Source organism: Sturnira hondurensis, unplaced genomic scaffold (assembly GCF_014824575.4).
Source record: "Sturnira hondurensis isolate 20B ecotype Veracruz unplaced genomic scaffold, ASM1482457v3 Scaffold0007406, whole genome shotgun sequence".
In the NCBI taxonomy this organism is placed as follows: domain Eukaryota; kingdom Metazoa; phylum Chordata; class Mammalia; order Chiroptera; family Phyllostomidae; genus Sturnira; species Sturnira hondurensis.
In genome coordinates, this window is record NW_028080037.1 from 11213092 (window position 1) to 11229508 (window position 16417).

At 40.4% G+C, this 16417-nt stretch overlaps 1 protein-coding gene and 2 pseudogenes across 1 annotated transcript in view; 2 read left to right on the plus strand and 1 right to left on the minus strand.

Annotated features, from left to right (window-relative positions):
• Positions 1 to 16417, minus strand: part of SPPL3 (signal peptide peptidase like 3) — a 71508-nt gene that overhangs the window by 47229 nt on the left and 7862 nt on the right. The window lies entirely within an intron of this gene.
• LOC118991190 (60S ribosomal protein L13-like) lies at positions 5749 to 6335 on the plus strand (annotated as a pseudogene).
• On the plus strand, positions 8517 to 13630 carry LOC118991322 (small nuclear ribonucleoprotein G-like; annotated as a pseudogene).

Below are 16417 nucleotides of genomic sequence, written 5' to 3' on the forward strand. Positions count from 1 at the left end.
ATTTGTCTGGAGTTTCAACCTCATTTAGAATCACTACTTTCATTCATGGAGTAAAGCAATCAGGTAAAAACTACTCTGTGTACATGGAAGGTGCAGAAGAGACAGGACTCGTGGAGACCAGACGGTATTCCCACAGGCACGAGGCAACAAAGCCTGGGCTAATCGGAAATGGAAACAGAGGTGTTAATACAGTTATTAACTACATTTTGAAAGAAAAAACAATGAGAACTCATGACACACTGGGCAAAGCAAATGAAGGAGGGACAAGAATCAAAATTTCTATGAATAGGATAAATGCTGACTGACCACCTAGCCTGCTAACAGTGGTGGGCACCCGATGGGGCACCAAAATCCCAACTCAGGTACCTCACATATGCAGCAGAGGCAGTGGGTGTCACACCCAAGGCAGAGTCCTCTGAACACAGACCACCACCACACAGAGGCATGCTCACCTCATCAACCCGCCCCAAAGCACCAGCACTCAGCAACATCCTGGCACTCCGCGTCCCCAAACACAGAACTGAGATGCTCTGCTGTCTTGACGTTAAAAGCCCTCCCATCTCACAGAGCCTGGACTCCACGCTGGCACGGCTCCATCCTTTGACAGTGAAAATAGGAGGTGCACAGTCAGGCCCCACACTGCTATCAGACACCATGGGTCGGGCTGGGCGGAGGAGGGCAAAGGGGGAAAAATTGGGACAATGTAACAGAGTAACAGTAAAATTTTTTTAAAAATACATAAAATCTTTATTAAAAAAAAGAGGTATGTTCCCACACTCAGCATTTCATCTCTGGTTTCATTTTCCTAAAAGCTGAGAGCTTAAAGCTGAGGAAGCTACTGTGGATTCCCACTGAAAGCTTCTTCCTCTGAAGGGAGAGCCAGTCCTGTTTCCTACTGTGGTACTGTCACCCAGAGACCAGAATTCTCAGCGGAAACCACCTTTCAGGGCTGGTCTAATTCCTAGGAAACTACCTCGGCACAGACCAAACACAAACCCCCAGCAGCACTTGCCCTCATACCACCAACCTTCTGAAATCTCAAACCGTAAATTTCTGAAAGTAGTTCTAAAGCCTCTCAGTTTAACAGACCAGTTCATACATGTACAGTGCTGTGCTACGTGCTTTAAGCAAATTAGCTAATACTCAAAATAACCTGTGACAAAGTTATCATTATTGCTATTCCTATTTTATACATCTGAAGTTAGTACTTATGATAATGTTCATAAAAACAGGAGCTAGTTAGTGTATCTTACGAAGAAGCAAGCACCAAGTACCTAAAATTTGGTTTGAGTGACAAATATTTAGGCAGTATACTAAGGAGTGTGACATTTAATTAATCCCCAGAAGATTATGAGGAGGAAAAACAACAGGCTTTCTGAATTCGGCAGGTTATCAGGTACAGACTCCAGGGCAGTGCACACACGCACACGTACTTTCTCCCAACAGCACTACAGAAAGACACACGCGACCCTGCTGTGGACCCTGGCTGGATAGCTCTTCGACATGCACGCTTCCTTCCTGTGCTGGCAGAACCCCGACTTGGACCGGACCTACTCCCAGCTCTAGCTGGGAATATCTCGAATCCTGACCAGAGATGAGCACGCGACCCAAGGCAAACCACTCAGGACCAGTAGCATCTGACTGGGACTTCTGTTTATGCCATCAGTGAACTTGTACTTTCCAGTCCTAAAAACGCCTCATTATTATGAATACTTAAACCACTGGGCTTTATGTTCTGTCATTTGCATCCAAACATTCAACTAATAAAATTTTTAGTGTGATCCAAGAGCAAATGTGATATTAGAATTAAAGGCATTACCTTACCAAAGTACCTAGCCACCATTCCAAGAAATCTGACTGACTCAAAAACCTTCATGAGATTTCCTCAACTCACCTAAATGTAAGTTTTTCTCTTTCAATATTCAAAACTGGAAAAGAGTATAGCATTGCTAGTATCATGGCTGAACAGTTCCCCCCCCCCAGTATGTAGATATATCTGATACATTCCGAGCCCTGGCTGGTGTGGCTCAGTGGACTGAATGTCGTCGGCCTGCGAACCAAAGGGTCTCAGGTTCAATTCCCAGGCAGGGCACATGCCTGGGTTGCAGGCCAGGCCCCCAGTAGGGGGCATCCAACAGGCAACCACACATTGATGTGTCCCTCTCCTTCTCCCCCCACATCTCTCTAAAAAGAAATAAATAGAATCTTTTAAAAAAGGCGTTCAGTGCCCGACAGAATAACAAAACAAGACCCTTCCCCAGGTTGTCTACATAAGACCCACTTCAGATCAAAAGACACACACAAACTGGAAGGGATGGACAAGGATATTTTGTGGGGCAAAAAAGAAAAACTGGGGCAGCAATAATGTACCAGACAAAACAGACTTTGAAACAAAGGCTATACAAGAGACAAAGAAGGACCCAGCGATTCCACTTCTGGGTATTTATGTGAAGAAACCCAAAACACTAAATCAAAAAGTATATACATCCAAGCCCCTGGCTGGTGTAGCTCAGTGGACTGAGCAGAGGCCTGCGAAGCAAAGGATCGTGGTTCGATTCCCAGTCAGGGCACATGCCTGGGTTGCAGGCCAGTTCCCAGCAGGGGACGCAGGAGAGGCAACCATACATTCATATTTCTCTCCCTCTCTCCTTCCCTTCCCCTCTAAAGTAAATAAATAAAATCTTTTAAAAAAACTAGTTTAAAAAAGTATATACATCCATTATGTCCACTGCAGCATTACTTACAAGAGCCCAGCTATGGAAGCAACCCACGTGTCTAACAAGGGAAGAACTGGTACAGAAGTGTTGTATGCATACAATGGAATATTATTCACACACACTAAAGAATGGAGTCTTGCCATCTGCAACACAGGTGGACCTAGAGGTATTATATGCTAAATGAAATAAGTCAGAGAAAGATAACTGCATATGATTTCACTTATATGTGGAATCTAAGAAACAAAATGAATGGACAAGCAGAACAGAAACAGACCCCTAGACACAGAGGACATCTTGACCGTTTGGGGGACTGGGTGGACAAGATGAAGGGACTGAGTATAAATCGGTAGTTAGAGAACACTCACGGGGATGTAACGCACAATGCAGGGAACGTAGTCAATACTGCTGTAATCACTGTGTGGTGCCAGGGGGGTACCAGATTTATCGGGGGAATCCCTTTGCAAGTTACATAGATGTCTAACCACTTTGTTATAGACCTGAAACTAATATAATATGTATGCAAACTGTAATTAAAAATTAAAAATAACAGAAAACAAAAACACAGTGGGACTCTGACCAAAATAATTGAGAAGTACTAAATCAGAAATAAATGACTTGACTGTATAAATCAGAAGTTCTGATATATAAAACAAATTGTGTTAACTGGCCAAGTCCCAGTCTGTACTTTATACAATTAATCCAATGTTACAAAAGCAAGTATCCCTTGTTATCTAAATCTATTCAGCTTCCGAGTCTGGAAAATGAAAGGCCAGACACCAGTGATTACTGAATTTCCTTTGGTCAGTCTTACTATACGACTACCTAGCAATTACGACTTCTTTATTCAAAGCAAAATACACATCAATATACCTTCTGCTTTTATTACTAATCAACAGTCTGAATCACAGAACTATTTTGGCTTGCACATTTAAATATGCACCTGTACTACTAGACATTTCAGGCAAAATACGACAATTATGATGTCCTAGGCTTCTATCATGCCCCAGTACTATAATATCAGTTGTAAATCTAAGGATCTGCAGGCTGCATTAATTCTGTTCACCAACACAGGATGTCTGCATCTCCTCTGGTAGACTCCAGCAGTACAGGTAGAAAATAAAGCACAGCTGTAAACTGTGAGGGCAAAAAGAAAAGAAATGCCCAATTTTTGAAATGATGGGTGAGAAGCACACACTGGAAGTTGATATTTTTAGGTAGCGTAAGAAAGAGAAAAGAGCCATAAAAGTTCCCTTAGGATCCACATGATTGATAAAAGTAACAGTGCCAACAAGACACCACAAAAAAACATCTACAAACAAATGTAAGAAACTCTTGTCCGCAACTTAAGATAATGGCAGAACATTATACTACACACCAAGAAGTTACGGAGGGCAGAGAGGAAGCATACTGAGAGCTTGTAAGATGCTCCTATAAAAATGTTTCGGAATAAATTACTTTTCAAAAATAGAGAAAAGGGAAAAACACAACGTTAAAGACAGAGCTCTAAAACAGAAATAGTGGAAAAGCACCAAGAAGGCATTTTTTAAAATACAGAAGAAAAAGACCTACTGATCAATTATTTGGAAACCGCAGGAGGCAGTAACGCACACATACACACCTTCAACTATGAGTTTTGCACTATTTCCAGCTTGAAATATATTAAGTTACAGCTTCAACCATCCTCAGGACTACAGCTACAGGCAGGACACCATTCGCTGGCATTCACGCAGGAATGGATCACAGTCCTCCCAATGCCCACCTGGGTGTACAGGTGGGAGACACACATACATAAACTATATAGTGACATTTCTTGAGACATGCATTAGGAACAAAGTATATGTTTATTGGCCTGTTCTCTCTTAGAACACAGCTACCTACTACACCTAGTCTTGACATGATCCCTTGGGATTTCAGAGTTGTCTATAACCCCTATCTCCTTCCTCACTTCTCTCCTTGGCCCATTCACATCTACTGCACTGAGAATGCTCTTGTACAGATCACGAGTGACTCTCAAAGTCAATGTTCTTGTTGTTCTTATTTAACTTGAATTCTCAGTAGCATTCGTCAGTTTCCATCCTCCTTGAAATTTTCAACTTTCGGTTTCTCCAGAGAGAAGATTGTCCTGTAGACGAAGTGAATGTAGTCACATACAACTCCCCTCTGGAAAAGCAGCTTCCTTTTGAATCACCTCAAAGTAAACTTCAGGGTACAAGCTGACCCTCACGTCCAAAAAGCTACATGCCTGGTCTGTTGGGTACTTTTATAGGCTGCTTCCTTTCTTTACCAAGTTAGGCTGCTTGAGATTTGATGTAAGAAAGAACCCTGAGTGGCACTTCCCCAAAGAGTGTCACACGAGAACTGCTCCAGGTATTGTTAAAGATGCCAAGCAGACGCTTCCTTTGAACAAGTAGTGTCTTAACATTTAAAGAAAATTAAACAGGTTTCTTTTTTAATGCTTGACTTCTCAGAGCTCATAATATGCTAATTCAAGCTATGAATTTCCAAGAGAGGGATTTAATATGCAGCTTTTCTCAAGTTTTCTTGATTGAAGGTTCCATTTATTCTCAGAGAACTATTAATGGCAAAGAGCCCTCTTTGGACTCAAAAATACCTGTGTCCAAATTCTAACTCTGCCACTTGTTAACTATATAATCTTGGATCAGTATCAGTTCCGTTTTCATTCCTGGGATTACTATTCCTGTGTGAATGTCTTTTAATTTAACTGTTCGCTAAGGTAGCCACACTCAAAAGCTCATACCTTTGGACTGAATACTGGATGATAAAATGAAAAGGAAGTAAGTTAGTAGTATCAAGGTACATTATTTAGTGAGAAAAGCAAGATACAGGACCATAGTTTGTATACTAGACTCTAGGTAATCATTCAACTAAAAAGAGATCACACAAAAGAATGAGGTTGACACATTTTAAAAAATGGACTTAACAGATCAAAGTCATAAACATTAAGAGTTGAAGCTATAAAGCTGTTTTCTGGTGGCAGTTCTCCTTCAGAGAAGGCCCGTAGGCAGCAACCATGGTGCCCAGCCAAAATGGCACGATCCTAAAGCCCCAATTCCACAAGGCCTGGCAGTGGGGCACTGCCACGTGGTTTCACGAGCCTGGGTGGAAGATCTGCACAAGCAAGGCCCAGCACGCCAGACCCATCCAGACCATAGTGAGACACCCCCACGGGGAGGTACCTACCACACCAAAGCCAGAAGGGGTTGCACCATCCACCAGAGGGGACCACTGGGATCTCAGAGGATCCTCAGAGGCAGAACAAGTCCACCGAGGCCCCGCAGGGCAATGGGCAGCAGATGAAGGAGTACTGCTCCAAGCTCATCCTCTTCCCCAGGAGACCCTCAGCCCCCAAGAAGGGAGACAGCTCTGCTGCAGAACTCAAGTTGGCCACCCAGCTGACAGGACCAGTCATGTCCACAGGGGACGTCTACAAGAAGGAGAAAGCTAGGGTCACCACAGAGGAGAACCTGAAGGTGTTGGCCAGTCTTCCCATGGCCCACACCAATGCCCAGGTCGTTGGCATCTTGGCAAAAAAGGCTAAGGAAGCTGCAGAACAAGATGTTGAAAAGACAGAAGTGCTGTTGGCAACTTGTGATTTAAAACAACAACAAAAGACACTATGAAGCCCTCAGAAGAAAATGTAAGGTAAAAGCTGTTACCCTCCATTTGGCAATGGTGCTTCTTGGATATGACACCAAAAGCACAGACGATGAACAAAAAAATAAACTGAGGCTTCATTAAAATTAAACACTTGTGTATACAATGAAAGGTGGTGATTGTTATACAACAACATGAATGTACTTAATGCCACCGAGCTGTACATTTAAAAATGATTGAATGGATTAAACAAGATATATTAAAATGTCTTTTAAAAACAAACAAAAAAGGTTGAATGGAAATCTTTGTTTTGTGTATTTCGCCAGAATAAAGAATAGAGGATTATATAAAAACATGTACTTTCACACTTACATTTCTAGAAGGACAGAGAGAAAGCTGGGTGTGTTTTCTTGGAGAGGAGTCAGGAAAGAACACAATGTAACAAAGAGGGGTTGAGTACAGTGGTCTGCTAAAAACACTAAAAACTGATCTATGATATACTCAATGGTATGGAAATATATTTAATATTTTAACATTTAATATTTTGATGTAGTTCTGTATATTAATAGAAAAAGCAGGTAACAATGAACTATTTACCATTTAATGTTACTTGCTCGTGTGCACACACCTCAGAAAGAGTCTCAGAGGTGACATCAGACATCACTGAAGAAAGAAGAGACTAATTCAATAAAAAACACGGGCATAGCTAGATTCCTACTTCATCTATACAGAAAACTTCATTCTAGATGTGATATTTTAATCTAAATCTACCTTAATTTAGACTAACTTCCATATTTAACCTAGGTTCCAAATTTAAAAACTTGTGTATTTGAGACAAAGTATTCACCCTAACCCACCATTCCTATTTAGAGGGAAGAAAATCAGAGAATACCTTTAAAGACTCAGGCTGGAAAAGGATTTCTTATGACACGGAAGTGTTCACAATAAAAGAGATGGACACCAAAGAACCTATGCACCCCAATGTTCATAGCAGCACAATTTACAATAGCCAAGAGTTGGAAGCAACCTAGGTGCCCGTCAGTAAATGAATGGATCAAAAAACTATGGTACATATACACAATGGAATTTTATGCTGCAGAAAGAAAGAAGGAGCTCCTACCTTTTGCAACATCATGGATGGAACTGGAAAGCATTATGCTGAGTGAAATAAGCCAGGTGTTGAAGGACAAATACCATATGATCTCACCTCTAACAGGAAGCTAAACAACAAAGCAAACAAGCAAGCAAAATATAACCAAAGACACTGAAATAGAGAACAGGCTGACAGTGACCGGAGGGGAGAGGGGAGGGAATTTCAGGGGAAATAAGGGAGGGATTTAGAGGAACCTATATAAAGGATACATGGACAACAACTGAGAAGGGTGGAAATGGGAGGGAGGGGGGAGGATGGGGGGTGGGACGGGATGGGAGTAATAGACAGAAAACTGTACTTGAAAAATAATTAAATAAAAAAATTAAAAAAAAAAAAAATAAAAGAGATGGACAGATTCAGGCCTAGGTAGAAACCCTAGGAACTCTTAAATATGAACACAGCAATATGCTCAAGAATGTTCACAGCAGAGCTGAGCTCTTTGAAAGAGCCCCAAATTGGAAACCAAAATATCCATCAACGGTATAAATAAATTATAGTAAATACATTCACAGGATGGGATATTATACAACAGCAGGAATGAGTAAAACAGCTGAGACAAATCTTGGAAACAACAGTGACGGAAAAAGAGCCAATTATAAAAGACAATATATACCATCTTTATTAACACTCAACTTTGTAAAAACTAAAGCAGAACTAAAAAACAAAAAAGAAATTAAAGCAAAACTAAAAAAATATGCTGTACAGTAAAACACAAAACATGTAGTAAATGTAAACTTGGTTTTTTTAAATGCAAGGGAACAATGGCAGTGCCCCCTGGGAGGGAGGACAGAGGCCGAGCAGGAAGCAGGGAGCACACAGGGAGCTTCCCCGGGACGGGAAACCCTGTAGCTCTTTAGTCGACTGGGGAAGTCCATGAGTGTGTGTTCGTGACTTACACGCACAGAACATATTCTCTGTAGATATTAAATACCACATAAAAATAAAGACACAGCATGAAACTCTGTTTTTATGTAAAAGATGATCTGCAGTTTCTATATCTATCCTTCCCAAGAGGATAACAAAATGTTACCATGAATTTTCCAGGTAAGTTAAATTTTAGGGAATTATAATTTTTTAATTATTCCTTATTCAAGATTTCTGATTTTCAACAAACAAATTTTTGTGTAATTAAAAAAAAATCAACAATCAGCCCCAGCTGGTTTGGCTCAGTGGATTGAGTGCCAGCCTGTGAGCCAAAGGGTCGCCGGTTCGATTCCCAGTCAGGGTACATGCCTGGGTTGTGGGCCAGGTCCCCAGTAGGGGGCAATGAGAGGCAACCACACATTGGTGTTGCCCTCTTTTTCTCCCTCCCTTCCCCTCTCTCTAAAATGAATAAATAAAAATCTTTAAAAATAAACCAACAATCACAAGTATACATGTATTTTTCAAAGAACTGAAAGATATGCAGCAAATTTAATGAAGATTTCTGGGGGTTGGTGGGATTCTGAGTGGTTTTCTTTTCTTTTTGTGTTTATCTACATTTTCCAAAATTGTGCCAATAAAATATGTACTAAAGTTCCATAATCTTTTGGCAAGAAATGTTTCAGAATCCTGATTTTTTTTGTCTTTTAGAAAGGCAACACCCTGCCTTTAGGTAGCACTACAACTACTTACCATTCCCAGCAGGGTCTCAGGCAGCACCCATAATCAGACACAAATATTTCTTCAGTAAAGCGAAGAGTCACGCTAAGTGGAATAAACAGGTACTATAAAAAACTTCGCATCAGTTAAGGGCTTCTGTTTTCGCCACCAGAGGAACTCTAACGTAGGTTTTACCACCAAAGGAGTGGAATTATTTAGTTCATAGGACCAAAGAAGAGGTAAAGCTTCCTTCCACCTCTGCCCCCACCGCTCCAACCCACTGGCGCTCAGTCACTGCAGACTGTGCACTCGGCTGAAAACAGGCAGAAGAGCCCTTGAATTAGTATTTTATCATTCCCAAAATTCAAAACATTTCAAACTCGACAACTAAAAGACAGAATAGAGTATCTCTTAGTAAGGTTAAGGCTTTCAAGCACATTTCAAAACGAAGTTACTGATGTAGGACAGATGGAAACCAAGGGAAAAAATGAAGTTGATTATTTGGAAATTATCAAAATCATAATGTACATCAAAAACTCAACATAGCCAGCAAATAAGCGGTTGACCCAAAAGACAGTACTACCATATTCTTTCACTTCATAATTGAAGGATTTCACATAGCCTTCAAATTCAAATTCACTTGCAAATCAGCCCTCTGTCCACACTATCACAAATTCCAAGAGTTCAAAGATGAATGCTGTAGGATGTACTATGTAAATTAAGTAGCGACCCTTGTTCTCCTGGTCAGAGAATACCATTTATAGACCCCCCCATCCAAAAGCACATGAATATTCCATTTATGATAACTGCATGTCAGTGGAGTTATCATAAATGGAAACAAAACCAGAACAATAGTCGATGAAACATTTGTGAGCATATTAAGAGCATCCAAAAGTCAGTAACACTTAATGCAATGATCAAATCTGGTGAAATTTGTGTCTAAATACACAGGTCCCCATATCGAGTATCATGGGGATACTGGTCAGTTTTCTCCTTATCCCTAACCCATCCTTGAAGTAATGACCTAGAAATGATAATAGACACCAGAGGCCACAATTCAATTGCCTTCAGAGGCCCAGTAAATAATACAAACTAGTGACGTAGAAGTTCACCATACAACAACAGAAAGTGGTGGGAACTGAGGCAAATTAGAAAATGTAAGCTATAGGCCCTGGCTGGTGTAGCTCAGTGGATTGAGCACCGGCCTGCAAACCAAGACGATCGAGGTTCGATTCCCAGTCAGGGCACATTCCTGGGTTGCAGGCCAATTCCCGGCAGGGGCCAGTTCCCAGCAGGGGATGCACAAGAAGCAACCATACATTGATGTTTCTCTTTCTCTCTCTTTCCCTTCCCCTCTAAAGATAAATAAATAAAATATTTATTAAAAAAAAGAAAGAAAATGTAAGCTGTGAGTAAAGGTACTTAAATATTAAGGCATTTTGACCAAATTCAGTCCCTCTAGTACTGGCTGGTGTAGTTCAGTGGACGGAGTGCCAGCAACTAAAAGGTCGCCAGTTCGATTCCCAGTCAGGGCACATGCCTGGGTTGCAGGCCAGGTCCCCAGTTGGAGGTGTACAGGAAGCAACCAACTGATTTACCTCCTGTGCACCGATGTTTCTCTCCCTTCCCCTCTCTCTAAAAATAAATAAATAAACATCTTTAAAATAAAAAATCAAATGACTGACTGGGACACCGTCTATACAATGGCCCACTGACATCTTCCTCTCAAAGTTCTCTTAATTACATTTGCTGGCATCTGACGCAGGAAGTGCCAGCCACCTCTAACAACACTGTAAACTCGGGGAAGAGAGAGGATCCTGTTATCACAGTGAAGCCCAACAGGTACAGTCATTCGTTCGTTAGACAGATCAAATCTGCAACCTTATTCTGACTACGTAAGCTACGTGGTTAGACAGTACAAGTAGCATGTAACTGGTAAGTACAGGCCAACCCAGACCCTAAACATCCAGAACAATCAGAATTAAGGGCCAAGCAACAGCAGTTCCAACAGATTCCTTTCATCTGCTAAGGACTATAGAACTTAGTAATACGGCCAATTTTTTTCTCTTAACCTCTACTCATCACCAACAAATCTGAGCTGTTAATGAGCTTGCTTCCCTGTTCCCCTCTAAAGAACCCCCTCTACATTTTTTTTAAAAGGGCAGTTAACAACACAAAATTTAAAGAACAGGTGGACCAAGCACTTGTCTGTTCTTACTAAAGCTAAACAGATCACACACACATGAGAACAGAAGCTCTTAGACCTGCAGGACGGTGTTATTCAATATGGGAGCTGCTGGTCACATACAACTAGTGAGCTCTTCAAACGTGGCCAGTCTAAACTGAGAAGACATTGTCCTTAAAAAATAATGTAGCCCTGGCTGGGCAGCTCGGTTGGTTAGGGCATCATCCGAATATGCCAAGGTTGTTAAATCCCAGTTGAAGGCACATACAAGAATCAATCAAAAAATTATGAATACATAAACAAGTGGAACAACTGACTGAATCAATGTTTCCTTCTCTTTCCCCCATCTTTCTCTAAAATCAATAAATTTCTTAAAAGAAAAAGTATTTCTTTTTAAATTTTAATTTTATTATTTTTAGAGAAGTGGGGAGGAGGGGAGAGAGGAAAAGAAACATCAGTGTGGTTGCCTCTTGTATGCCCCCCTTCGGGGACCTGGCCCACAACCCAGGCATGTGCCCTGACTGGGGACCAAACCAGTGACCCTTAGGTTCAAAGAAGAGCACTCTACTGAGCCACACCAGCCAGGGCAAAAATACTTAAAAAAAACAACACCACCAAACCTAGTTGGCTCCATAGCTCAGGGGTTAGAGCACTGGTCTTGTAAAAAAAACAAACCTATTATAAAATACTGTGTTAGCAATTTTTGTATTGATTGCATATAATCAATAACATGATTAATGTTTTTTATATGCCGGGCTAACTATTTTAAAATTAATTTCAAATGTTGCTTGTTACTTTTTAACGTGGCTACTACAAAACTTTAAATTCATATGTACCTTTTATTCTATTTCTATTATACACAATACTACCCCAGAAAAGGTCACACTTTACAACTAATTCCTCTAGTGATCACCTTCTTGGCAAAGAAGAGATACGGAGGACGCCTTCCTCCCCTGCCCCTAACACTCACGAAAACTAACAGAAACTTCAGTCATCCAACTGAGTCGGATCCTCAGTCCAGAGGTCCAGGATCCTACAAACCAACCCACTATTTAAAACCAATGCTTCTTTCTCTGTAAACCCTTAAATATAAGCATTATATATATAAAAAACACACACACTAAGATGGCTTTAATAAAAAACATGGACAGTGACAAATGGAGAAATATAACATGTTACAGTGTTTTGGCAGTTTGGCAGTTCTTCAAAATGTTAAGCACAGAGAAATCCCATGTGCCAGCAAATTCACTCCAAGAGAAATGAAAACACACATCTGCACAAAAACTTGTACATGTATGTTAACAGCAGCATTAGTCATAATAGACCCAAAATAAAAACCCAAACATCCATTGATCTTTGGTGAATGGAAAACATGCAGAGTGGTCTATCCATGCAGAGGAATATTACTCAGCAGTAAAAAGGGACGGCACACTCATACACGCTACAACATAGATGAACTTGAAGTCATTCACCGAAGTGAAAGAAGTCAAAAGACCATACATTGTTATTCCATTATAGGACATAGATGAAGAACCCAAAAGTATGTTAGTGGCTGCCAGGGGTTGGAGTAAAAGGGGGAAAAGGAGTAATTATTTGCTAATAGGTATAGAATTTCTTTGGGGATAAAAATGTTCTAAAATTGATTGTGGTGATGGGGGCAAAACTCTGTGAATGTACTAAAAACCATACAGGATTGTATACTTTGAGGGAACTGTGTAAGTATGTGATTTATATCTCAAAAAAGCTGTTTAAAAAAATATAAAACATTATGGGTCTCCTGCAGGAGAATAAGAGAGGCAATGAGTTCTGCTTGGAGGTACCTTTGAGCTTGCGGAGTAGACACTATTGGCAAACCTCACCTGCCGGAGTAAAACATTTTATGGACAAGAAGTTATCCTTGAGCCACGGCCAAGTGGCTCAGTTAGTTGGAGCATTGCCCAGCACACCAAAAGGCTGCAGGTTTGGTTTCTGGTCAGGGCACATACCTAGGTTGCAGGTTCAATCCCTGGTCAACCCACGTATGGGATACAACAGATCAATGTTTCTCTGGCTCTCCCTACCTCTTTCTCTAAAATTAATAAACATACTCTCGAGTGAGGAATAAAAACAAAGCAGCTAGTGTTGAAATTAAATGGTGGCAGACATATCCAAGGAATACGGGGGATTTGATCCCTTTATGAATCTTATGACAGATGAATGTGTAGAGATGGCAACTAGTGGGCAACAGAATATTGGAATGGTAGCAATATGAGTAAATAGTTCCTCATGTTAGAAGCCTTGGAACTAATGTAAAGAATGACTGTGTTCACCTGAGAAATCAACTGCTTCCACATGTCCCCTCGCCACAGCACCTGTTTTACTAACAACATAAAAAACAAATTGTGTAGCTCTGGCTGGTGTAGCTCGGTGAACAGAGCACAGACCTGGGAACCAACGGGTCTCTAGTTCGATTCCCAGTCAGGGCGCTGGTGGGGGATTGGGGGGGCACAGCCACACACTGATGTTTCTTTCCCTCTCTCTCTCCTTCCCATCCTCTCTCTCTAAAAGTGAATAAATCTTTTTTGGAAAATCAAATTGTGTACATCTTCACATTGAACTTTTGTTAAACAAACTTGTAGTGGTCAAAAATATATACAGTAAAAAATTAGAGCCCTGGTAGGGTGGCACGGTTGGTTGAAGCGTCATCCCCAGCACCAAAAGTTGGCAGGTTTGATTCCCAGTCAGGGCACATGCCTGGTTGGGGGTTTGATCCCTGGTCAGGGTTGGAGGACATATGTGAGGCAACAGATTTTGATGTTTCTCTCACATACGGATGGCTGTCTGTGTCTCTCCCCCCCTCTCTAAAATCAAAGCATGTCCTCAGGTGAGAGCACAATAAGTAAACAAACAAACAAGCACACGTTAGGCCAACTTTTTTAGTTGCTCCTTTTTGAATAATTACTACAAAAGAGACAAGAAATAAGTTAAAAAAAGAAAAGTCTTTTAGAGAGAGGAAAAATATGAAGTCAAAACAAGTTTGTTTTTTAAAAAATATTTAACTTTATAAACAAAAGCTTAAATACAAATATGAATTTCTGAAATAACGAGAGAAAACGTCACGTTGCTCAGAAACTAACTTCCATATAGTTCAATAGCTCACAACTCAAAGGAAGTTTTCTGCAAAATATTTACGTTTGAGTATGTACAGAAATTTTCCCAGAAAATCATTTTTTGATAATTAAAAAAAAAAAAGCAGAGCTTGTCCACTTAGAAAATAATAAGTCACATATTTAACAAGCATTTGTTCTGGAGATAAAGTGTAAGTACACTCATCGGCAGCAGTCAGACGGAGGTCAAGGTGGAAACGGACGCTGGAGATAAGTGAAGATTCCTCTAAAGGGCCTATGGTCCTTTGTAAATGGTGCCCTTGGACGTGCAGTTACAGGCTGAGCCACTTGCTTCCTCTAAATGCTGTATAACTATTAGGATATCAGGCAAATTGGGCCATAACACTTGACCCAACTTAACGGTAACAATTTTACATCGTATTTTCTTCAAAGAACAAACAGATGTTAGGCGAGCATTTTCTCCTCTATGTGCCCTGGCATATTTTTAGAGAGATAATCTATTCTAAAATCCAACATCTAGAAAATCACAACCAAAATACTGATTACTTTTTAAAAATCTGAGCACCTACTATGTGTAGGTCCTTGCACCATGAAATTAATGACTGACCCTATCCTTACAGAGTTAAAGGTGGGAAGACAGCCACATAAATGTATTCAATACCAGATCAGAAAACCGTGCGTGCTGCCATATGATGGGATTAGAGAAAGAACTATCAGAAGAGTGCTCTCCCCCTGTCGGGCCAATCAGAATGCTGTTATGGAAGGTGAATCTTGAAAGATGGGCAAGGCTTCACACTGAGAGACTTGGAAGAAAGGCCAACCAGGTATATGAGTATATTCATATACCTTGTGTCATAAGGTATATGAGTCAGCTTAAATAAAAAGGGAAACAGTGATTAACCAAGTTTGGCTGAAGTAAATATTTTAAAGAAAATCTAGGGAAGTACGGTTACAAGGCCAGGTTGTTTTGAAAGTCAGACTGAAGCGGTTGGACATTATAGCGTAGGCAATTAAAAACCCCGAGAACATCCAAGTACAATACAATCTGAACTAGTGACTGTAAGATCAAAATGTACACACCAAGCATTCATCCCCCATTAAGCTCTCTTCACAACTCATGACAAATCTATGATTTTTTTAAAGTAATAATCTCTAAATTTAAACTAAAGCTAAAAAAAATCCCTTTCCAAGATCAATTTCTCCTCCTCACTGGCTTCAAATACACAATTCTCTCCCTCATCAGGAAAGAAAACAAAGGACCCTATGACCCTGTTGTCTGTATCAGCCATCCTCTCCTTCTGTCTGTCTATCACACCTCACTTCCCAAACAAATGGCAAGTACAGGGAAAAGGATGCCTGGATTCCTTCATGACCCAGCCTTAACTTGGCTTTCACCCTCACAACGATCTGTATTCCTGCACTTTCAGCAACGACTTTCTTTGTAGATTCAGTAACATGCATTTTCTTTTCTTTGAACCCTGCAGCTTTTCACATCCCTGCCCCTAAAAATTCTGTGCTTTTTCTTTCATCATCATTGCACTTTCCTAATTATTGTACCTCTAATAGAGCTTCCTTTGACTCTTCTTTCTCCCATTTTTCAATTATTTCCTAAACTCAACTTCCGGTCTCCCATTCCCTCCTCTCTACACACTCCCTCTAGGTTAAGTGACTTTATCTCAAATCTTTACCTCCAGCTAGACCAGCTGCAGCCCCACATGGCATATCTGTAATAAGACTAGATTGAGCACCTAGAGAAAAGTTGTATCTGAAATATTTTTAAGGTATTAGATCTTAATATTTTTAAGGTATCAATGCTTGCAATAATCAATGGCATGGTTTAAAAAAGTCACTCTCTAAAACTAACTTTTACTTCTACCAGTAAGTTGTACGCTTAAGGGTACCATTTACTTCTCTACCAGTAGTCTTTTGCAAGCATTTTTGAGAAATGAATATAAATTTCTAGAACTTTATAAAGTCAAAGCATATAGTCAAAGTTTTAAAAGTCAAGGGTATCAGGTAAATCCAGAATATTTAGTCAAATCAGGAAGGTCAAACTAGA